Genomic DNA, 20,077 nt, shown 5'->3' on the forward strand with positions numbered 1-20,077 from the left:
ATATATATATATATATATATATATATATATATATATAAAGAACAATAAATATATACACAGAAAGAATTTTCTCTTAGAATTTACCCTGAAAATCATGGTAATCGTGAGACAATATGGTACGGAAGGAATTTTATGAGAATTTCTCTGATTAATATTTATCACAATAAAAATAATAATATCTATTACAATAAAATATAAAACTATGCAGTTTAGTAAAATTAATCAAACACGTTTTATATTTTATTGTGATAGATATTATTATTTTTATTGTGATAAATATTAATCAGAGAAATTCTCATAAAATACCATATTGTCTCACGATTACCACGATTTTTAGGATAAATTCTAAGAGAAAATTCTCTTAATGTACATATATAATTAAATCTAAAATAAATTAATGCGTGCGATTTAATTATATATGTATATATTTATTTATAAAAAAAACTATATGGTATGAATAATTTAATTAAACTTAAAAAATTATTACACATACTATTGCATTTTTTTTGCGTATATGATAATTTTTATATTTTTTTTTCTCGCAAAATAATTTTCTTACATATTTATTTTAAATATTTTAAATATTTGTATTTTTAATTATTATTATTAAATATTTTAAATATTTATTTTGTATAAAATAGATAAAGGAAACATTGTATAATATTCATTATGCTAAAAAATTTGAGATAGAATATTTGATAGCTTACTGGCCAATAATAAAACTATGCTATTCCGTGGCGATATAAGAAACTTCTCGAGAAAATCAGCTCATTTTTGCTACCGAAGTTCAGACGAGCGAATATATACACACGGGAACAAAATCAGAAAACGAAAGAACCGTCTGGGAATAAAATGTAACGTGACATCTCCGTAGCGAGCCAATCCTAAGAAAGCCACCCCACGCTGACACGAATCTAACACTGTCGCGCTTGGGCTCGAATGGCACCCTTCATATTTCATATTGAAGAAACGACGATAGAAAATTCCGAACGTATATGAAACATGGCGTAAAATATAATAAGCGGGCCGAAAAATTCACTCAAAGACTACTATCAGCAGTGTTTTCATCGAAGGGGAAAATTCTTGAATGCGATGATTTACGAATTATTTTTCTTAGATAGGCTGTAAATAAATATAAATAGCTGAATAAGCAAATAGTCTTAAATTATGATTTTTTTATAAAATAAATAAAAAAAGAAACTAAATTGCGATATAAAATTTTGACACTTACGTGCTCTACTTCTATAGTAAATTAAATGGAATTATTTGGATTTATATATTAAATTTAATTTTCTGTGTGGACTACAAATAATATGCATAACTCTTGTAATAATTAAGAATTAATCAAAAAGTGAATGAAACGAATCGCGAAAAGTTTATTAAAGAACCAAACTGCTGATAAAAGTACTCACAAATATATATATATATATATTTTTTTTTCTACCATTAATTCTACCATGAATTTTGTTCTTTAATAAATAAATTAATAAATCTTGTCGTATATATTGCTTTGAATATTTCTACCACAAAACTTCTCTCTCTCTAGTAAATTTCTCGAACTAAAAAATAAATAAAATTAATTAAATTTATGTTTATTAAACTCAAAGTTCAAATATATATCTATGCGCGCATGCGTTGTGTATGTGTGACATGCACTGTGTATATAATAACTCTTTGTAGTTTCCGGAAGGGAGATTTTTTCTGCTCTTGACAAATATTCTAAAAAATAGAGAATTAACGTATCCTTTCTCTTTGTCAAGCGTGCTTGACTGCGGACTATTTGTCACGTGATAGTTCAGCGCACACAAGAAAGATTAAAATAAATCTAAAATTGCAGACAGACAGTGATGCATTTTTCACGTAGGCGAGGCGACGGACGTGCAACGCGTAACCCTTTTTTCTCGCAATGTCAAACGATTAAGCGTTACGCAAGTTCGTAAGAACGCGCGGCACTCGCACGTGACTTGCTTTGTAGAACGATATACGGAGACAAATCGGAAGACTACATTGCTGCACGAATTTATTTCAGAGGTTCCTCAAGATTGACATTTCTTTAAAGAAAGATAATATGAGAATAATCGACAAGTAAAGATTTAATTTATCGTCTACTCATGTAGTAACTAAGGAAATTTTTATTAAGTGTTTTCAAAAATTTAAAAGAGTATAATATAATATTTTTTAAATTTAGTGTCTAATTTCTTTAAAGATATTTTTATTTGAAATTAATCTAAAAGTTTATTTAAAATAAATCAAGAAGAAGTTTCGTTTTTTATTTTTGATGTTAACATTTAATTTGTTTAATTAAATAAGATTTTTAAATTTGATTAAATTTTATTGCTTATAGTTTTGATACTATTGACAGTCTGATATATTTGTTAAAAATAGATTTTAAATTAAATAAAAAAGGATTTTTATTCTTTCTCTTTAATATTAAATTATGCTATTCTTACTGAATAGCACAATTGAAAAATTTTGCAATTTTATAGACGAATCAGCGTAGTCAGAAGAATGCAATTAAATTAATTTTCTTTGCAGTCTCCGAAATGTGTTATTCTTTATGCGCGAAATTATTACAATTTTTATACCGATTACTATTACTTCGTAATTATCTTTCATTAGAGTTGAACTCTCTGAGAACGTGCTCTAGATGAAATCTTGTTGCCTGAGACGAATTTATTTCCATCTTCTCTCATTTCGTATGGAATTATACATAGTTATACATATAGAAGACGTGTTTAGCAAAATATGTAAATTTAACATTCACAATAAATCTTAAAAGAAAATAAAATAATTCATCGATAAAATAATTAAACGTGGAAAAAAACAGTCTTGATTGCACCGACTTTATCATGGTATTAATATAATCGATTCGTCATTTCGATATAATTTATCAATTCGAGATAATGCTCTCAAATAGTATAATAGTGTACCTATTTACACAGTTGAAAAATTTGTGTTAAATTTAACAAATATCACCTGTCCCAAACGGTCCACAGAAATTTTTGTGTTAATTTAACATAATACGGATATGTTAAATGATGACACGAATATTGTGTTAATATTTTAACATAAAATAAATGCAAACTTCAAGTAAGCTTAAAAGAAATTTTGTTAAATTAACATAGTTTTAATATAAAAATTAACTAAAAAAATTGTTAATTTTACATTTTATCATCCCCACTTATATTATAAAGTAAAATTAACATTTTTTTCTGTAAATTTTAACAGATAAATCTTGTCACTAATAATATCGAACATATTTATTGTGTAAAATTAAAAGTAAATACACATTGTGTTATTTTTACACTTTTCTTCAGTTTTTAAAAAATAATTTAACATTTGAGTTCAATTAACACAACAGCAATATGTTAATTTAACACAAAAATTTTAACGGGGACCGTTTTTAACAAGAAAACACAAATTTTCAAACTGTGTATATTACAAAGTAGCATCGTTTTCTTCTTCCTACATCTTCTTTTATCCGAGTTCCAAATCTCTCTCATCCGAGGGTCATTATCTCGCGCAACCCAGTTTTCTTCGTGGTTAATTAAATCTTTTTGTCGGACACAGACGGAAAATCGAGCTATGAGGTGAGAACACACATTAAATGCTCGTTATGCTGTGCACTATGGCAAGAATGTCACCCACTGGTTCGAAAATGTAACCAAAAGGAAAGGAGAGAGAGAGAGAGAGAGAGAGAGAGAGAGAGAGAGAGAGAAAGAGAGAACCGCAAATAATTGGTGGCGCGCAGCTGACGCGCTGATTATCATTATTCAACGGCAATGCGACCGTCTTCGGAAAATGTACGACCACGGGAACGAGTTCCATGTATATTAATATCTGGGGCGTGTATTAATTTTTTAGAGAATCGTGTCTTTTTTTTTTGCGGCTGCATCACGAGTTTTTACGCGTATTTAAACGCTTAATTACGACTTTTAACTTGCATCTGAAATTCTTTGGCGTAATTACACTTTGACGCGTAAAAAATTGAACATTCCTCACTGATCTCGTCTATTATTTTCAAGGTACCCTTGCATTATGTTTTGAGAATTATTAATAATCTAAAATTGTATTCGATTACTAAAAAAATTCTGCTAAAATGGAGTACTTTCTCAAACAGGGTGTTAAATTATGCGAAAGAATAATTTGGTTCAGGTAAATACAGTGAACATTTATTTTATCGATTTCATTATGCAATAATAAAAAATTATACAAATACACATACAAAAATATAAATTATGGCTGTATTTTTACGGTTCATCTATCATTATATCATAATTGATTGTGTAATATAACTGATTGCATCTCCATTAAATAAACGCAATGTTTGTTTTCTTTTGTGACGTAATCATTACGAAATAGATACAATTGCTTATCTAAGTTCCTAAATGTGCGGCCATAAATGTATACGTAATCATCATATTCAATGTATATTTGATGCTTGGTTCATTTGAACTGTTGCGTTTTTTCAATAATTATTTCTAGATTAACCATATATTGATCGCGTGTGAATTTTGTAACATTTCATATTACATACATGTATATAAATTATTCGAAATTTCAAATATATCTTTATAAAAGCTAAGCTAAAAATAAAATTACATATCTTGCGGTATAATTGATATTTGCACAAAACTTTCTTGATTTAGCATTTTGAGATTGATTCCGAAAATAGAATTAATTTCTGAACGATAAATTTGAATTTAAATTTTAGATGAATTTTTAATATAATAATTAAATTTCTCGACGATAATTTAATAAGTTCTTAGTTACATAGACAAATTAAAAAAAAAAAAAAAGAAAATTTCGATATTATTAAACATCAAAATTAATCGAAATTATTAAACTTAAAAATTTATTACAAGCAATTGAATGACACCTGTTGCTTAGCAAGCTGACGTGTTTACATGAATTTTATTACTATATTGATTAATATATGCAAATTTTTATATCGAGATAATCTTCTCTTAACAATATTTTAAAGATTTCGACACACATCACACATCTAGATGTATCGCACTATTGTCTTTAAATTTAATGAAATTTTACAAAAAACTGTTTAGTTTTATATCTAATTTAATACAAGAGAAAAATAATAATTAATTATTTTTTTTATTTCATTACTTAGATTCTAACAATATATTTAACTTTAAAAAATGCAATTAATAATATATACAAATAATACAATTTAAAATAAAGTTAATTTGCAACGAGATTGGATTGCTATTTTTATACAAAACTTTAATCGTGCAATAGAATATATCTAAATACTGTGACAAAACATTCGTTCTCTGAAAGAAATATTGAATATTCTATTCAATTCTATTCATTCTATTCACATGACTACCGACTATTGGTAATTCACATTTTTCTAAGACAATCGTAAAAGAAATAAGTGATTTTGAGATCACACTTAAAGATCTATTAATATAAAAAATTTTTTTTAACAGTTGATATAAAATTTTTGCTACATTAAAATCATTCATTATTATTTGTTATTTTTATATTTCACATAAAAGTTTATGTAACTATACAAGAATATCTTTCTTTTTATTTTTCAACGATGCATTTTCAAACAATATATTTGTGACATATACTTTGTTGAAATAAAGGCTCTAATTGTAAACTTTAGATTACAATTTCTAGGCACACACATGGATATTTAGTAAATAAAGTAAACGTATATAATAAAATGATATATATATGTATAATTACTAAAATAATAGAATTATAATTAATATGCATTGATAGCGTATATTTTTTTGTAAATGTAGTATTAATTTTAACATCTCAGGCTGTGCAAAAATATGGGTTAAACGCAAGAAAAAGTCGCGAACATTAAATGCTGTAAGATAATACGCCGCAAAATGACCATTATATATTTTGACAAAAATATTAGATTAGATTGTTTATTAATTAATATTCTAAATGATAAATTTATAACATAATAGACATTTGCTAAATTAGAGAAAGATGGCGCCACTCACACAACTTTCAGCTAGCATCTCCCTTCGTCTTTCATCTCTTTTTTAGCCACGAGATAGAATTATTGACTCGTGTGACTTATTTATACATGTCATATAAATCCAATTCTTTTTAATTTTCAAGTGAAATATCGCGAAATAAATACTGATAATTAAGAATAATTGATTGACAAAAGAAATATGCAATTACTATTAACTTGTTTTTTATTAGAATTAATTTTCTGATTCGACCAACAATAATCAACAATATAATAATATCTTGGAAAACATTATTATATATAATAAGTAACAATGTATTGTAAATTATTATATATGTATATCGATCAATCTTAAACTTATTCAAAACGTTATTCAAAACTTAGTAAGAACAATGTAAGAAAAATAGCTTCACATATAGTTAGAAAAAAGAAAAAAGGAGGGAAAGACATTTTATTATCGATCCCATCGCAAGTTTTCTAATTGATTGATCGATTACGATAAAAAGAAAATACGTACCATGTTACAGCTTCATAATATCATCGATCGTGTGTCATCTCAAATTATTGGCATTATGTGTGATCTTATCTATCCGTAATTGATTGCGACACGCGAAAGTGTCAGCTGATAATGGCGATCTGTCATCCCTTAATCCAGTTCAGGCATTTTGTTTATCATTTAATGCGTGCGTCAAATCAGGACGGAAGTTAAGAGAACACAATAGATCGCAATGGTTATATATGATTGACATGAATCGATTTGTCATATAGTGAGCCTTCGCGAAATGATTCCATGTCTAATCGTTGCGTTTAATTACGTAATGAATTTTGCGACAGCTGATCATTAGCAGATCAGATAAGGTCATGCATGCTTAATAAATGGGGATTGCAACTTTATAAATCTACTGGAAAACGTTTTTTATTTAATATAAATGTTTAGAGATGGAAAATTATATTTTCGTGATATCATAGAGAGTACAGACAAGATTATATATAAAATAATTCTGATTTTTTGTAATTCCTTTAGAAAGTTGAAAATGCTTTATTTTATAAAGAAAAATATGTTGGAAAAAATATTTCTAAAATAATAAAATTTCTTATATAAATATAAGAGAAGGAATTCGAATTATAAATTAATATACTAATGCAAAAGTTAAATTAAAAGTATTAAGTCGGTTCAACGTTAAAGTTTCGCGAACTACGGCAAACAAAGAGCAAATGTTCTCTCATGTTGCACGGAAAAAGTTTCTAAGGTACAACGATTTTTAGCGTTCAGCGATTTCATCGTTAAAACTTGGACCTTCCTGATCTAGCCTTTATCATAATTTTTAATTACAGCTCGCGCTACCATGGAAACACGTGACGCGAGATATTAATTAAATCGCAAAGGCACTGCATGAAAAAAAGCAACGCTTAATCATTGAGTTAGGTATTAACTCGTCTCGATATCAAATTACTTTTATACTCGTACTCGGCTAATCTTTTTTGTTAATATCATTCTTAATGGTTCTCGAAAATGATATGTTATATGATCTTTTAATGACGATTTTGAGAGGGAGAAAGGAGGAAAGAAATATGTACTTTTTTATATTTTAAGATATAAAAAATTTTGTACCTCTTCTCTCTTTTTCCAATATTGTTCTCATTATGTATATCTTCCATTATTTTTAATTAGTACCTTTAGGACTGTAAGAAAATTACCTTTAATTTTTTTTGACACAATGAGAAATTTCCTTCATTACCTCAATTATAACCGAATTTATGCACATAAAATATATAGTCTAATCACATATATGATTTTATTAGTTCTTGCAGAACAAATTTTTTAGAGAATTCTTATTGTAAATTTTTCAGATTTTGAAAGAGGAAAAGAAAGGATATTCAAATATAAAGTTCTCTTTATTTCGCTTTACACAATCGGAGTTATACAAGGTGTTATGTAAAAGAAAAGACTCGGAACTTACGGCGGAAAGGAAAACAAATAAGTACGCAGCATCAAGGAGAAGTAGCTTCGCGCAATCTTTCAAGTTGGTGGCCCATCCGCAATCCAATAAAATTCTTCGCTAATTACGCAACCAATTTCACAGGACGACGAAGCGGCTTACGAACGGCGTCGAGGCGTCGCGAAAAAAATCGATGACCGTCATGATTCCGTTAGCTCCTATATAGATATATATACGTGTATACGGCCGCTGGTGGATCTAATTAAGCGCCCGATGGAGCGAGATTACGACCGAGAATTAGCATCGCTGAGCGAAGACTCATTAATTAATTATGCATACTTGTTTTTTCCTGTGCTTTTTTTCGAATCGCAGGGCATTCAATCTTATTATGTTGCGCGTTTTCCTGATGCACCAAGTAGCAGAAAACTCGGCAATTGGAAATCAATATCTAGCATTCAGTGTTTGCTGTTATCTAAATAAAATTATATAGATGAAATTTTGGCGTCATCTTATCTTTATATAGATAATAAAAATATTATTATTTATATCTGCATATCTAAGATAAGAAAAAGGGATATCTTTACTAAATTATCTAGAATAATGTTCAGATAATTTGGTTTAGAGTCATAGCACGTAAAAGTAATTAAGAAGTAGTAAGAAGCAGTAAGCGAAACTTATAAATAAAAATATGAATATATTTTTATATCCCTTTTATAATTTACATTTTTTTATAACTGTGTTTACATAAGCAGTCTTAAAAATAATATTATCTGGAAGTTATCTAGATGAATCGCCACATAATTTTATCTAAATATGTTTAAAACAAAATCATCTTCATCTTGTGTAGACTGAATTTACATATTTTCATCTCATCTTTACTTGCTAATTTTAAAATTATCTAAGCACAACACTGCTAGCATTTCAAACTGTCTAAGTGATCGTATTCGCGGAAAAAATCTCTCGAATCTCCTCGATTCCCGAAAGAGGTTCTTATAGCGATTCTGAAGGAATTCGACCAAGTGCTCGTTATCTGTTTTTTGTCGACGGATATCCAACTTTTCCTATCATCCATCCGGCTCGCGATTGGACAAAAAATTGTTTTCTACGAATGGAATTATTTTATCGATCTACCTGCCTAGGGTTTCATGAAAACAGAAAGGGCGAGGAAAAAGAGCGGTCTCGAGTCGACTGGGCGGTATAAACGGGGGTGATAAACGAGAACTGAGAAACGTGCGTGGGTGGTTCGTAGGAAATTGTTTTCAGCAAATCGGTATACTCTTGACGAACTGATCGACTTTTCTCGAAGGAATGAGTCATCGTGACAAGTCCAAGTTGCAAAGTTTCATCTCGATTAATTTCTTTTTCTACACAGTTGAAAAATTTGTGTTAAATTTAACAAATATCACATGTCCCAAACGGTCCACAGAAATTTTTGTGTTAATTTAATATAATACGGATATGTTAAACGATGACACGAATACTGTGTTAATATTTTAACATAAAATAAATGCAAACTTCAAGTAAACTTAAAAGAAATTTTGTGTTAAATTAACATAGTTTTAATGTAAAAATTAACTAAAAAAATTGTTAATTTTACATTTTATCATCCCCACTTATATTATAAAGTAAAATAAACATTTTTTTCTGTAAACTTTAACAGATAAATCTTGTCACTAATAATACCGAACATATTTATTGTGTAAAATTAAAAGTAAATACACATTGTGTTATTTTTACACTTTTTTTCAGTTATTTTAATAATTTAACATTTGAGTTCAATTAACACAACAGCAATATGTTAATTTAACACAAAAATTTTAAGGGGGACCGTTTTTAACAAGAAAACACAAATTTTCCAACTGTGTATCTGCATCAATGTACACAATTATTGCAAACACATGGCGCGATTAAATTGTATTCTTTATCATAAACATTAATAATAATTATTAGCTCGCGAATTACTTTTTCGCAGACTTTTCAATTTTCTACATGCATGGTTTATTATATCATGTACATCGTTATATCCCTTACACACGCAACGTGAACTATTTATAGCCACCTACTTTTTAAAAGATCCCTTTTAAAGTAAGACTTTTCGATAGAGCCTTAGGAAGGTTTATTTTTTGACGAGATGCGGCGTCGTCAATCGTTATTCCATATCTATATACTGTTGACAGTTACGTTTTTTCTCCGCGAGGTAATAGGTCGAAAAGCCTGACTCGAGGAAGTTTATCGTCGAGATTTCTATTCCGTTGTTAACTCGCGGAAAAAAGGCTGACGCGAACTACTGCTACTGACAGAGTTCGTCCAAAATAAGTATGCAGATATATGTAAATCCGAACTCCATTTATATAACATGTCACGTGTGTGCCATATGGAAAGCTTGAAGAGATATTTGTGCGATGTGCGATGAAGTATTTAAAAAAAGTCCTCGTTATAAAAAACTTCTCATCGTCGTTTTCATCTCTCTAGATGGAACAAATGTTAGCGGAAAATAATTTTCCTCGAGATGCTTATCGCTATTTCTAACTTGTATTTATAATTCTTTCGTTATTTCTTCGAATAACACAATACAATCCAAAAGAAAACACGAGGTAAAAGTTTATTCGAGACACAAACATCTTTTCTTATACAAATTTTTTTTTAACTTAATTAAAATTAGTTAAAATTATTTAAAAATTTTCATTTTAATTTATATTAAAATTATAAATATATTAAAATAATAATATAATTAAATTAATATTTAAAATGGAGATTTAAAAAATCATTTTAATAAATAAATATAAAATTTTAATTTCCAATTAAAAAAATTAATTTAATGTATATTGATGCGGCATTAAAAAAAGTTCTCACCTCCATTATCTTTCTAAGTAGACGGAACAGATGGTAAGAGGAAAATATTTGTCGAGATGTTTATCGCAATTTTTAACCTGTACACTCTCGTGACTCGTATATACTTTCATTATTTCTTCGAATATACAATGCAATTCGAAAACAGCGAGACGGAGAAAGAAGTTTATTCGAAACAAACGGCTTTTCTTATTGGTACGCGATATTATGTCATATCCAAGTTCGATAACGTAAAGACCCTCGTAAAATCCTTTGCCAAGAACAGCTCGAGGTAAGCTGTTCGCGTGCGTAATCGCTGCCCTTTCGTTATACTCGCCTCTTCCCTACCGGTTTCTGCACAGGCTTTCCGCACACTTGATTGCCTCGTAAATTGCTTCGTACAAAAATGCCTTAAGGATATCCGTATTTTCGACGAATGCAAAGACGCGTGTGAAGAATAAAGCGAATGAAGTTGAGCGCTCGACTCCGGCGATTCCCTTTCACGCGAAACTAATAGAAATTTTCCGAGATTTTCTCTTAAAGTCGCGCATATTAGCGTGGGAGGCTCGGAACTCCTTTGATAGCGGTTCGAAATTAAATGTTTGGAACTCGCTTCAACAGTACTTACAGAACACCATTAAATTTTTCCATTATTTTATAATTTGACGCCGGTCATATTCAAATTCTATTTCCTTGGCTCTCGATTTAATGCGCGGATGAACTGAACGGATATAACATGTATATAGATATATGTAATGTTGTTTCTGATGAAATTTGGAATTTTATTATAAATTTTATTAAATTTGGAATTTTATTAGATAAAATACTTACGCATTAATAATTTTTAAATTATTAAGCACAAAGCTGTTTGCGAATTAAACTACATAGTTGTTATCTTTTATAATGAGTCAGGTTATATTTTTACTTTTCGCTAATGTTGAGATACTCAAATCAAATGTTTCGGAATAATTGGAAAATCATTATTTTCATTTTGAAATAATATCATTACCATTTTCAATGGTTTATTTGATAGCAAATAGTAAAACCGCAAATAGTAAAATGAAAAACTCTCTGAGAAATTTATTTAAAATTCTTGAAGTCTTATTAAACTTAACGTTTACCTGTAAAAATAAAGAATAAAAAAATATTCATATACTGTAATATATATACATGATTTTACGTCCGTATAATTTTCATAAATATAGTCTGCTTGAAATTTCTCTTAATAGCTGTAGGCTGTTTTATAATAGTTAAATTAAATAACAACATCATTTTTATTCACTATATGCTTGCTTACTTACGTTCTTTTGTTTTTCTTTAATCTTTCATTTAGATTTATTTTTACTTATAAATCTCCAGTGAAGATATTTTGTGTGCACTGTCAAACCGAAACGTGTGTTTTCCTGTAGCATGATCTATATCCAGTAACAAAGTAAAGTAACAAGTAAACAGCAAAGTTTGCTGTTTGTAAGAACACATTCTTAGAATTTTATCTCCGAAAAAGATCGTGTTTTCACAATTGTCATATATCTTTTCGCAATCTTGTTTGTTTAATAGTCAATAAAATTTTTCGTCAGCAAACTAATCCGGTCAGTTTATATTCGTGTTTTAAATAGTTCAACAATGCACAAAGAATCTATTTCACATGCGATATCATCATTAGTCGAAAGCGATTTTTTAATTTATTTATCCAATATCATAATCACTCTCGAGTTTAAATGCATAATATATACATGTGCTGAAAGTGAAACTCTCGTTTATTGTGGAATAAAATTAAATACGTGAAATAAAATTAAATACCATATATAAGGTTATTATTCTTTAATTTAATTGTGATATAAAAGAAAAAATTTTTTATGGCATTGTGTGTGTATATTCAATTGTAAGTTCACATTCGTCACGTATTATTTCGGATTCAATTGAAAAAGATTCCTTCACAGTTGGAAAATTTGTTTTCTTGTTAAAAACGGTCCCCGTTAAAATTTTTGTGTTAAATTAACATATTGCTGTTGTGTTAATTGAACTCAAATGTTAAATTATTAAAATAACTGAAAAAAAGTGTAAAAATAACACAATGTGTATTTACTTTTAATTTTACACAATAAATATGTTCGGTATTATTAGTAACAAGATTTATTTGTTAAAATTTACAGAAAAAAATATTAATTTTACTTTATAATATAAGTAGGGATGATAAAATGTAAAATTAACAATTTTTTAAGTTAATTTTTACATTAAAACTATGTTAATTTAACACAAAATTTATTTTAAGTTTACTTGAAGTTTGCATTTATTTTATGTTAAAATATTAACACAATATTCGTGTCATCATTTAACATATCCGTATTATATTAAATTAACACAAAAATTTCTGTGGATTGTTTGGGACATGTGATATTTGTTAAATTAAACACAAATTTTTCAACTGTGATTTGGTTTAGAATTCGATAGTATCCAATTTCGCGCACTTAATTTTAATAAGACAAATTCGCATCCAATTTGTACTTACGACGATCAGATTTCAGTCTCGATGCAAAAGCTTTGACGCCATCCCGTCGAGACGTTCACAGTAGACTTATAGTGGCACTAGATCTCATTTCTTTTGGGGGCAAAGTATACGCGCGTGAAATTTTATCAGCAGATTCTTTGTGTGTGAATAAAGAGATTTACTTATTAAAAATATTTAAATTAAAAAACTTATTGTGTCATTGATATTAAATTAATCTTAATTTGTGTGTTATGAAGTCGCTAATCTCATATCTTTTTGAGGGGGAGATTATTTATAGGATATTACATATAATATTTATATATATTCTTCTCAATAGGCGTACAAAACGTGGAGATAAGGAAGTTAAAATTATTAGGCTTTTCTATGCAATCTTCGTAAAATTTTTTACTGATTTGCTCGTATATTCAGTATGCGTACAATGAAAACTATAAAAAATGTAAGACCTCATTTTAATATATTCAAGAAAATTTCATATTCCAGAAAATATGTTTCATAAAAAAATGTTACCCCATCTTGCGCGCCCTTCGATTCCATAAAGATTTTATGGGAAATATACGTTTATATCTTTGGGAAAGATATTTATTGGATGGTGGTAGTTTTATTATGTCGACGAATAACAACGAAAGATTAACGTAAATACTTTCATTAGGAGATTTCAATTATTATTCAATTAACAAACAGCTACCACCAAGAGTTACTCGATAAACTTACACAACGTCATGCAATGAGATTTAGGTATTATGGAGAATCGTTTTTCGTGTGAATGAACAAATGTCTAAATTGAATTTTTATGATACAATAAATATGGTGTATTTCACAGGAAAATCGCTTATATTTAATCGCTATTAGATATCTTAATTAGAGGCGACGATATTCTTCAGTTTTATATAGTTTTAATTTTTCCTAGAATAAAAAAATTGATGTTTACATAAACACTATTTAAATTATTATTAACATTTTGTACAAGGAAACATTTAAATATTCGAACACGCCGTACATCTATTTACTTACATTAAGTACAATTTTTTTTCTTAAATATAACATAATACAACACACACATATCTTATTATTAGCATAATACACATACATACAAATTTTACAGATACATTGATACGTCAGTGCTATAAAGAATGATGGCATTTATGGACATTAGAATGAGATAATGTAATTAATGTTACTGAAGACACTATAATCACAATACAGACTTCCGATATATGTATATCTCTCGTTTGCACTCGATATTTTTATATATATATATATATATATATATATATATATTTCTCTCTTTTCAGTTCAACAATTTTTAGCTAAACATGATATTTATATTTATACATAATATGTTTGACGTTCATATATATTCGTATTCGCTCACTCGTTGAAAAATCGCTGGATTACTTAAACACCTTTGGTCAATAAAAAGAACGTACTTGAGATTATTCAAAAAACTTACAATATAACAAATTAGAGTGTAGATAATATCTCGCGAAGCATTAATATAAATCGCCTTCTTGATTTTAAAGACCAGATTACTATTCATATTCGTAGAAAATATGAGAGCCACTGCTAAAATTTTCGCTTTAATAACTACGTATATTTTCACGCTTGGTTATGCAGAACATATTAACCATTTGCGATTTGACTGTGCGTTTAATCGGCCGAAATCGTAGAGGATTGAACATTACGTACATTGTTCAGGCTCAACGATCGCATCGTTTAACAAGTGCATTTCTGGCGAGTCATGGCGCTTGCAAACGCGATCTCATCCTGCAAGCACACATTTCAAGGAATTTCGAGAATCTCCCATGTTCATGGCACGGCAATACAATTCCTTAAGGCGAAAGATTCCTTCTTAATCGAAGCCGGTACACAAAAAAATTACGTACGCCGAAACATCCCCCTTTTTCACATAAATAAAGAGTCCTTAAACCAGTAATTGTCACAAATAATTTTCTAATTAAATCATAATTAAAAATACCATATTACATTATAAATCTGAACATGAACGTAGGATTATAAAAACACACAATAATTTTAAACTACTTCTATACAGAAAATGAGATTTTTTAAAATGAAATATATCATCTTTTGTATATTCAATTAGATAAATGTATCTTGCAGTGAGATTATATGCTGAAACGAATTTATCTAACTTCTTCGTACATGTCAAACGCGATTTCGCAATTATTGAACATTATTTGTTTTGCAGGAAGCGATCGTAGAGAAAAATATTTCATACAAAAGTTTTTTGACTTTGAGGGGGACATAAGATGGTGTCATTGGTTTGACCATGGATAGTCGTTTGAAGGTCACGTGAAGGTCACCTTCAATTTCTTAAATGGAACCCCCTATTTTTCATTACATATTCTTGTAGCTTACCTCGAGAGCTTTCCAAAACCCTATATATGAGTTATTTTTTATTAAGTACTTTGAGACTTGAAGTTTACAGTATTTTGACATAAAATATAAAATATCTTGTGAAACATTCACACTTTTCGGTAATCTTACTGTAATACTTTTATGTACAGAATATTAAGACCAATATCAATTGGTGTAAAGAAAACACATGATCTCTACGATCGCTTCCTGCAAAGTTACGAGGGGTGATAGATTAAAATGGGACAGACCGAAACATAAAATCACGTCGACGCGCGCGAACGCATAAATTTGGCGCCCTTCGCGTTAAACCTCTCAAGAACACAAAACAGCGGCGTCTCATTCGCCGACCTGCGAAGCGACTTTTGCGTTTACCTTGGCATCGTGCCGCGAATTCGTTGTTCGTTATTACGAAACCGCGAAAAACTGGCCGAGCGCATATCCGGAGAGTGCAACGATATGCACGCACATGTGCACGAGCAAAAGTGAATAATGTTTGGTCGCGTCGTTTCGCGTGTATCAACCAAGATAGGTAGATGTTGTTGCAACAATTTCATCTGATTTTCTAGAAAGGCAGAGTTATTCCCGTCCGTGCGGCGCAATGGCGGATCGGGCGTGACGATGCCGACATTAACTGATTAAGAGTGTCGTGGACATTTACACGGATGATTAGACGTTGATGCGCAATTTAATCTACTTGATGGCCGTATATTGTTCCTGAAAGTGTCGCGATGAGAAAATATTGAATGTTAATAAATCGCCGAACGTATATAATAAATCGTTTCGAGTGCAAATTAGCTTTTTTTTTTTTTTTAACTTTTGTTTATCGACATCGAGAGTATACACAATTATAATATTTTAATTAATTTCTCTTGTCCCTAATAAAATTGGCGCTTTGTTCCATTTTCCTACAAATGTATAAATGTGTAAATTTGGCGCGGCCAGTGTAATTATGTTAAACGGACTAGGTTAATCTCTTTGTAACTAGCACATTGTTAATGAGATTCGAGTAGTATCTATATATCACATTTAATTAAAATTGGGTTTTTAATTAAAATCTTTAAAGGTATGATTTTATCATTAACTTTTAACGAATTTGCAATAAATTAAATGAGAGAGAATATTTTTTATTATTTTTATAATTCCTACAATTTCTATAATATATACATATATATGCTTCATAGAAAAAAATTTATATATAAAATAAATATGACGTCTGCTTAAATATACAATCCGCGAAAATTTTCAATTGTGAACTTGCTCCAATGTACTTTTTTCCTTTACATTTTGCCAATTTGAATTAGATTTCTCTGCTTTCTACTTTATTTCTACGTTCTTTTCAGCCTTGAGCGATTGTCGTGATTTCATTAGAATCGTCCAGTGATGAACGTTCACTGGAAATCAATCGCTTTTCCACAAGTGAAACGAACGACATGTTTCAGACAGAAATTGTCAAATGTCAATAGTGAATGTTTAATGACAAGCTGATTGACGAAACTGTCTCTCTTTGTTAATTTTTTCTTTTTTCAATTTTTAGAAAAAGGAAACTATTAATCTCCTTTATACCTATATACCATTAATATAATGTAATTTACTTTTATTTATTTTATTTAGCATGTTTTGTGCTTTATTGAGCGCGATATCATACATTAACTCCTGAAATAATTCAGTAGTCAAGTCAACTAATATCATATTTGATACTCGACCGATTCTCTGCGAGACAAACATTATTTATGCCATTTATTCAGAATCGATTAAGGTTTTTAGTGGAAGCTTATCAAAAACCAATCGAGGTGAAGACAATCGATAATGATGACAGCGCGATTAACAATGATTTTGATCGAACATGTAGTTTCGGAAACTGGGATGTCCAATCAATTAACAGATTAACAACGTACAATTTGAATATAAAACGTTATCAGAAACTGCAGCATCTATTACGCCTATACAATCTCTGATTTTATAACGAATTTATAATTAAATTTTATATTGTAGTTCGAATTAATTAAAGTGTGTGCGCATAGATTGAAAAAATCTGCTATAAACCAAGTTGATTAAATATGTTGATCTTTTACATAAATTGTTAAAATGTAAAAAATGCACAGTCTGAATAAAGTACATCTTTACGTTACATTTTTAGAATAATCTATTATATTTATGACAAAATCGAATAATATATATATATATATATATATATATATATATATATAAATAAAATATATGTAGGCGTTTGCAATTTATCAGCTAACGTGCATGCATTACTTTGCTCTTTGAAATATTAAATAACTTATATTTAAGCTCTTTTTAAAATTGATGCACTTAAATTTTTATACATATATTTGCATATTTAAAATAGAATACATGAGATTGAATACGTTATCGATGTAGAATACGCGTGTCGTGTGCCTGTCTCTCAAACATTCTGCAATTTTCGCGGATAAAAGGTTTGTACCTATCAACAACGATCCGGCTCGATATCGGTTTCAAGTGATTTATGTGAAATGGCAAACTGATCAATAAAGGTGCGACCTCTGCAATTATGATAGTTCTGATATTCTCTCGCTCGAGGGTAGCCACGATCGTCGATAGATCAAACGTATACGGCCGTACAGAATGGACTTTGCCAGTTGCAAGCAAAGGGATCGAGGTAATCGAGGCATAAATGTGCCGTCCAGCAATCAGTGGACATATTCTCCGATAGTAACGCATTTAATAATCGGACGCGGCCAGTCGTATATGTGTCTCTCAATATCCTGGAACCGCGGAAGCTGCGACCGCCGCGAATTCATAATCATCTGGACAAATGTGCGCTCGATACAAATTAACGAAATTAATAAATTACCCATTCAATCATCAATTGTATCTGCTAACGGAAAATTCGACGAATCTTTGATCGCGTATTACGCCAATCGTAAAGAGAATATGAGGTACAGTATTATTTTATTACGAGAGCCACGCGCTCTCGCGATGTAGGTAGGTATGTAGATTGTAGATTGTTAGCTTCCGTTCAATTGGATATAATTTGGGCTCGATTAATTAGAACGCGCAATAATATTAATGGATATTGTAGGTTTACTTTATCAAGGGGAAAGGCGAGCAGGCTATGGGTAACTTGTATTAACTTCATAATTTTTTTATTGTACACACATAAAAGGAAACATACACGGAGAGAATTTTTCGTTGTATTTTACCGCAAAATTCACTATAAATTTGATCAAGTTTGGTAATAAGCCGAAAATTACCATGCTGCATGTTAAAATTATCATGAGCGATTAAGATTGAAATGGATTGAAAATATTTTGCTGTATTGTAAAATTTATATAAAATATTTTATATGTTTATTACTTTTCTGGCATTCTATTCTATTTAAAACACATAAAGAATCCCAAGTTTTAACATATTTTAAAATTATTGAATTATTGAATATATTTTAATAAAATTAATCAAACATTTTATATTTTATTGTGATAGATATTAATATTTTTTATTATGATAAATATTAATCAGAGAAATTTTCATAAAATTCTTTCTATACCATATTGTCCCACGATTACCATGCTTGTCAGGATAAATTCTAAGAGAAAATTCTCTCTGTGTATAATATTATATAGCGCGATATTCCAGATTGTACATATTAAATATTAAAAGTATTATTTATATAATATTTTAACGTCATATACACAAGTTTTTATTTTTATGCAGCAAAATATTATTAGCTTTATGGTACCAAAAATAAATGTTGCAGAAAATTTTACGAATTTTATCAACTAGAGTAGAAACGAATCAGTCAGGACACGAATCTAGATTTTTTAAAGGAGAAAGAGCTTTTTTCATGTCGCTGCAACAGGTCGTTCTTATGACAAAGTTCTCGAATCGCTTCTTAATCTTTTGTAACGTCTATCAAGTGAGATTAAATTTCTTAAGCATATCGGCGCTTTTTTTTGCATCTTTTTTGCTACTAATTTGTTAACCATGACTCTTTGTTTTACACACTCAATGACGTTCAAATTTCGTTATCGTACGAAGATTGTGCTCATCATGACGGATATAGAATCGTATAACTTCCATTACGCCGAATTGTATAATTTAGCGACTACTGCCAATTATGAATGGAGCCTTAAGCGGAAACGCTGATGTTGCGAGTTGACAAACGATCAACCGACTGGCAATCAACGTATGTGGTATTCGTGGATTTAATATAATCGTGCATCGCGTTGAACAATTGGAATCGTACGCGACGGTAATTACTAATTTCGTTCCTAACAAATAAGTACGGGCTAATTTATTATTCATTCCTCGATTTGTCGTTCAAGATTTATTCGAGATGATAATACGGATTTACTGTCCTCTGTTCTTCGAATTACACAGGCTGTCTGGTAATTAACTAATTAACACTTAAGGGAGGCCATCATTTTTTGCATGTTCCCAATTTTTGCCATCTTTGTAACTTATAAGTAAGCCTTA

General features: G+C 29.4%; 1 protein-coding gene across 1 annotated transcript in view; it reads left to right on the forward strand.

The window, feature by feature from the left end:
• LOC145935782 (uncharacterized) overlaps nucleotides 1-20,077 on the forward strand; it is a 233,132-nt gene that overhangs the window by 23,597 nt on the left and 189,458 nt on the right. The gene's annotated exons all lie outside the window — the stretch shown is intronic.

The sequence above is a fragment of the Prenolepis imparis genome, unplaced genomic scaffold (genome assembly GCF_030444845.1).
Source record: "Prenolepis imparis isolate NDT839.2.m4 unplaced genomic scaffold, iyPreImpa1.0 SCAF_5, whole genome shotgun sequence".
Lineage (NCBI taxonomy): Eukaryota > Metazoa > Arthropoda > Insecta > Hymenoptera > Formicidae > Prenolepis > Prenolepis imparis.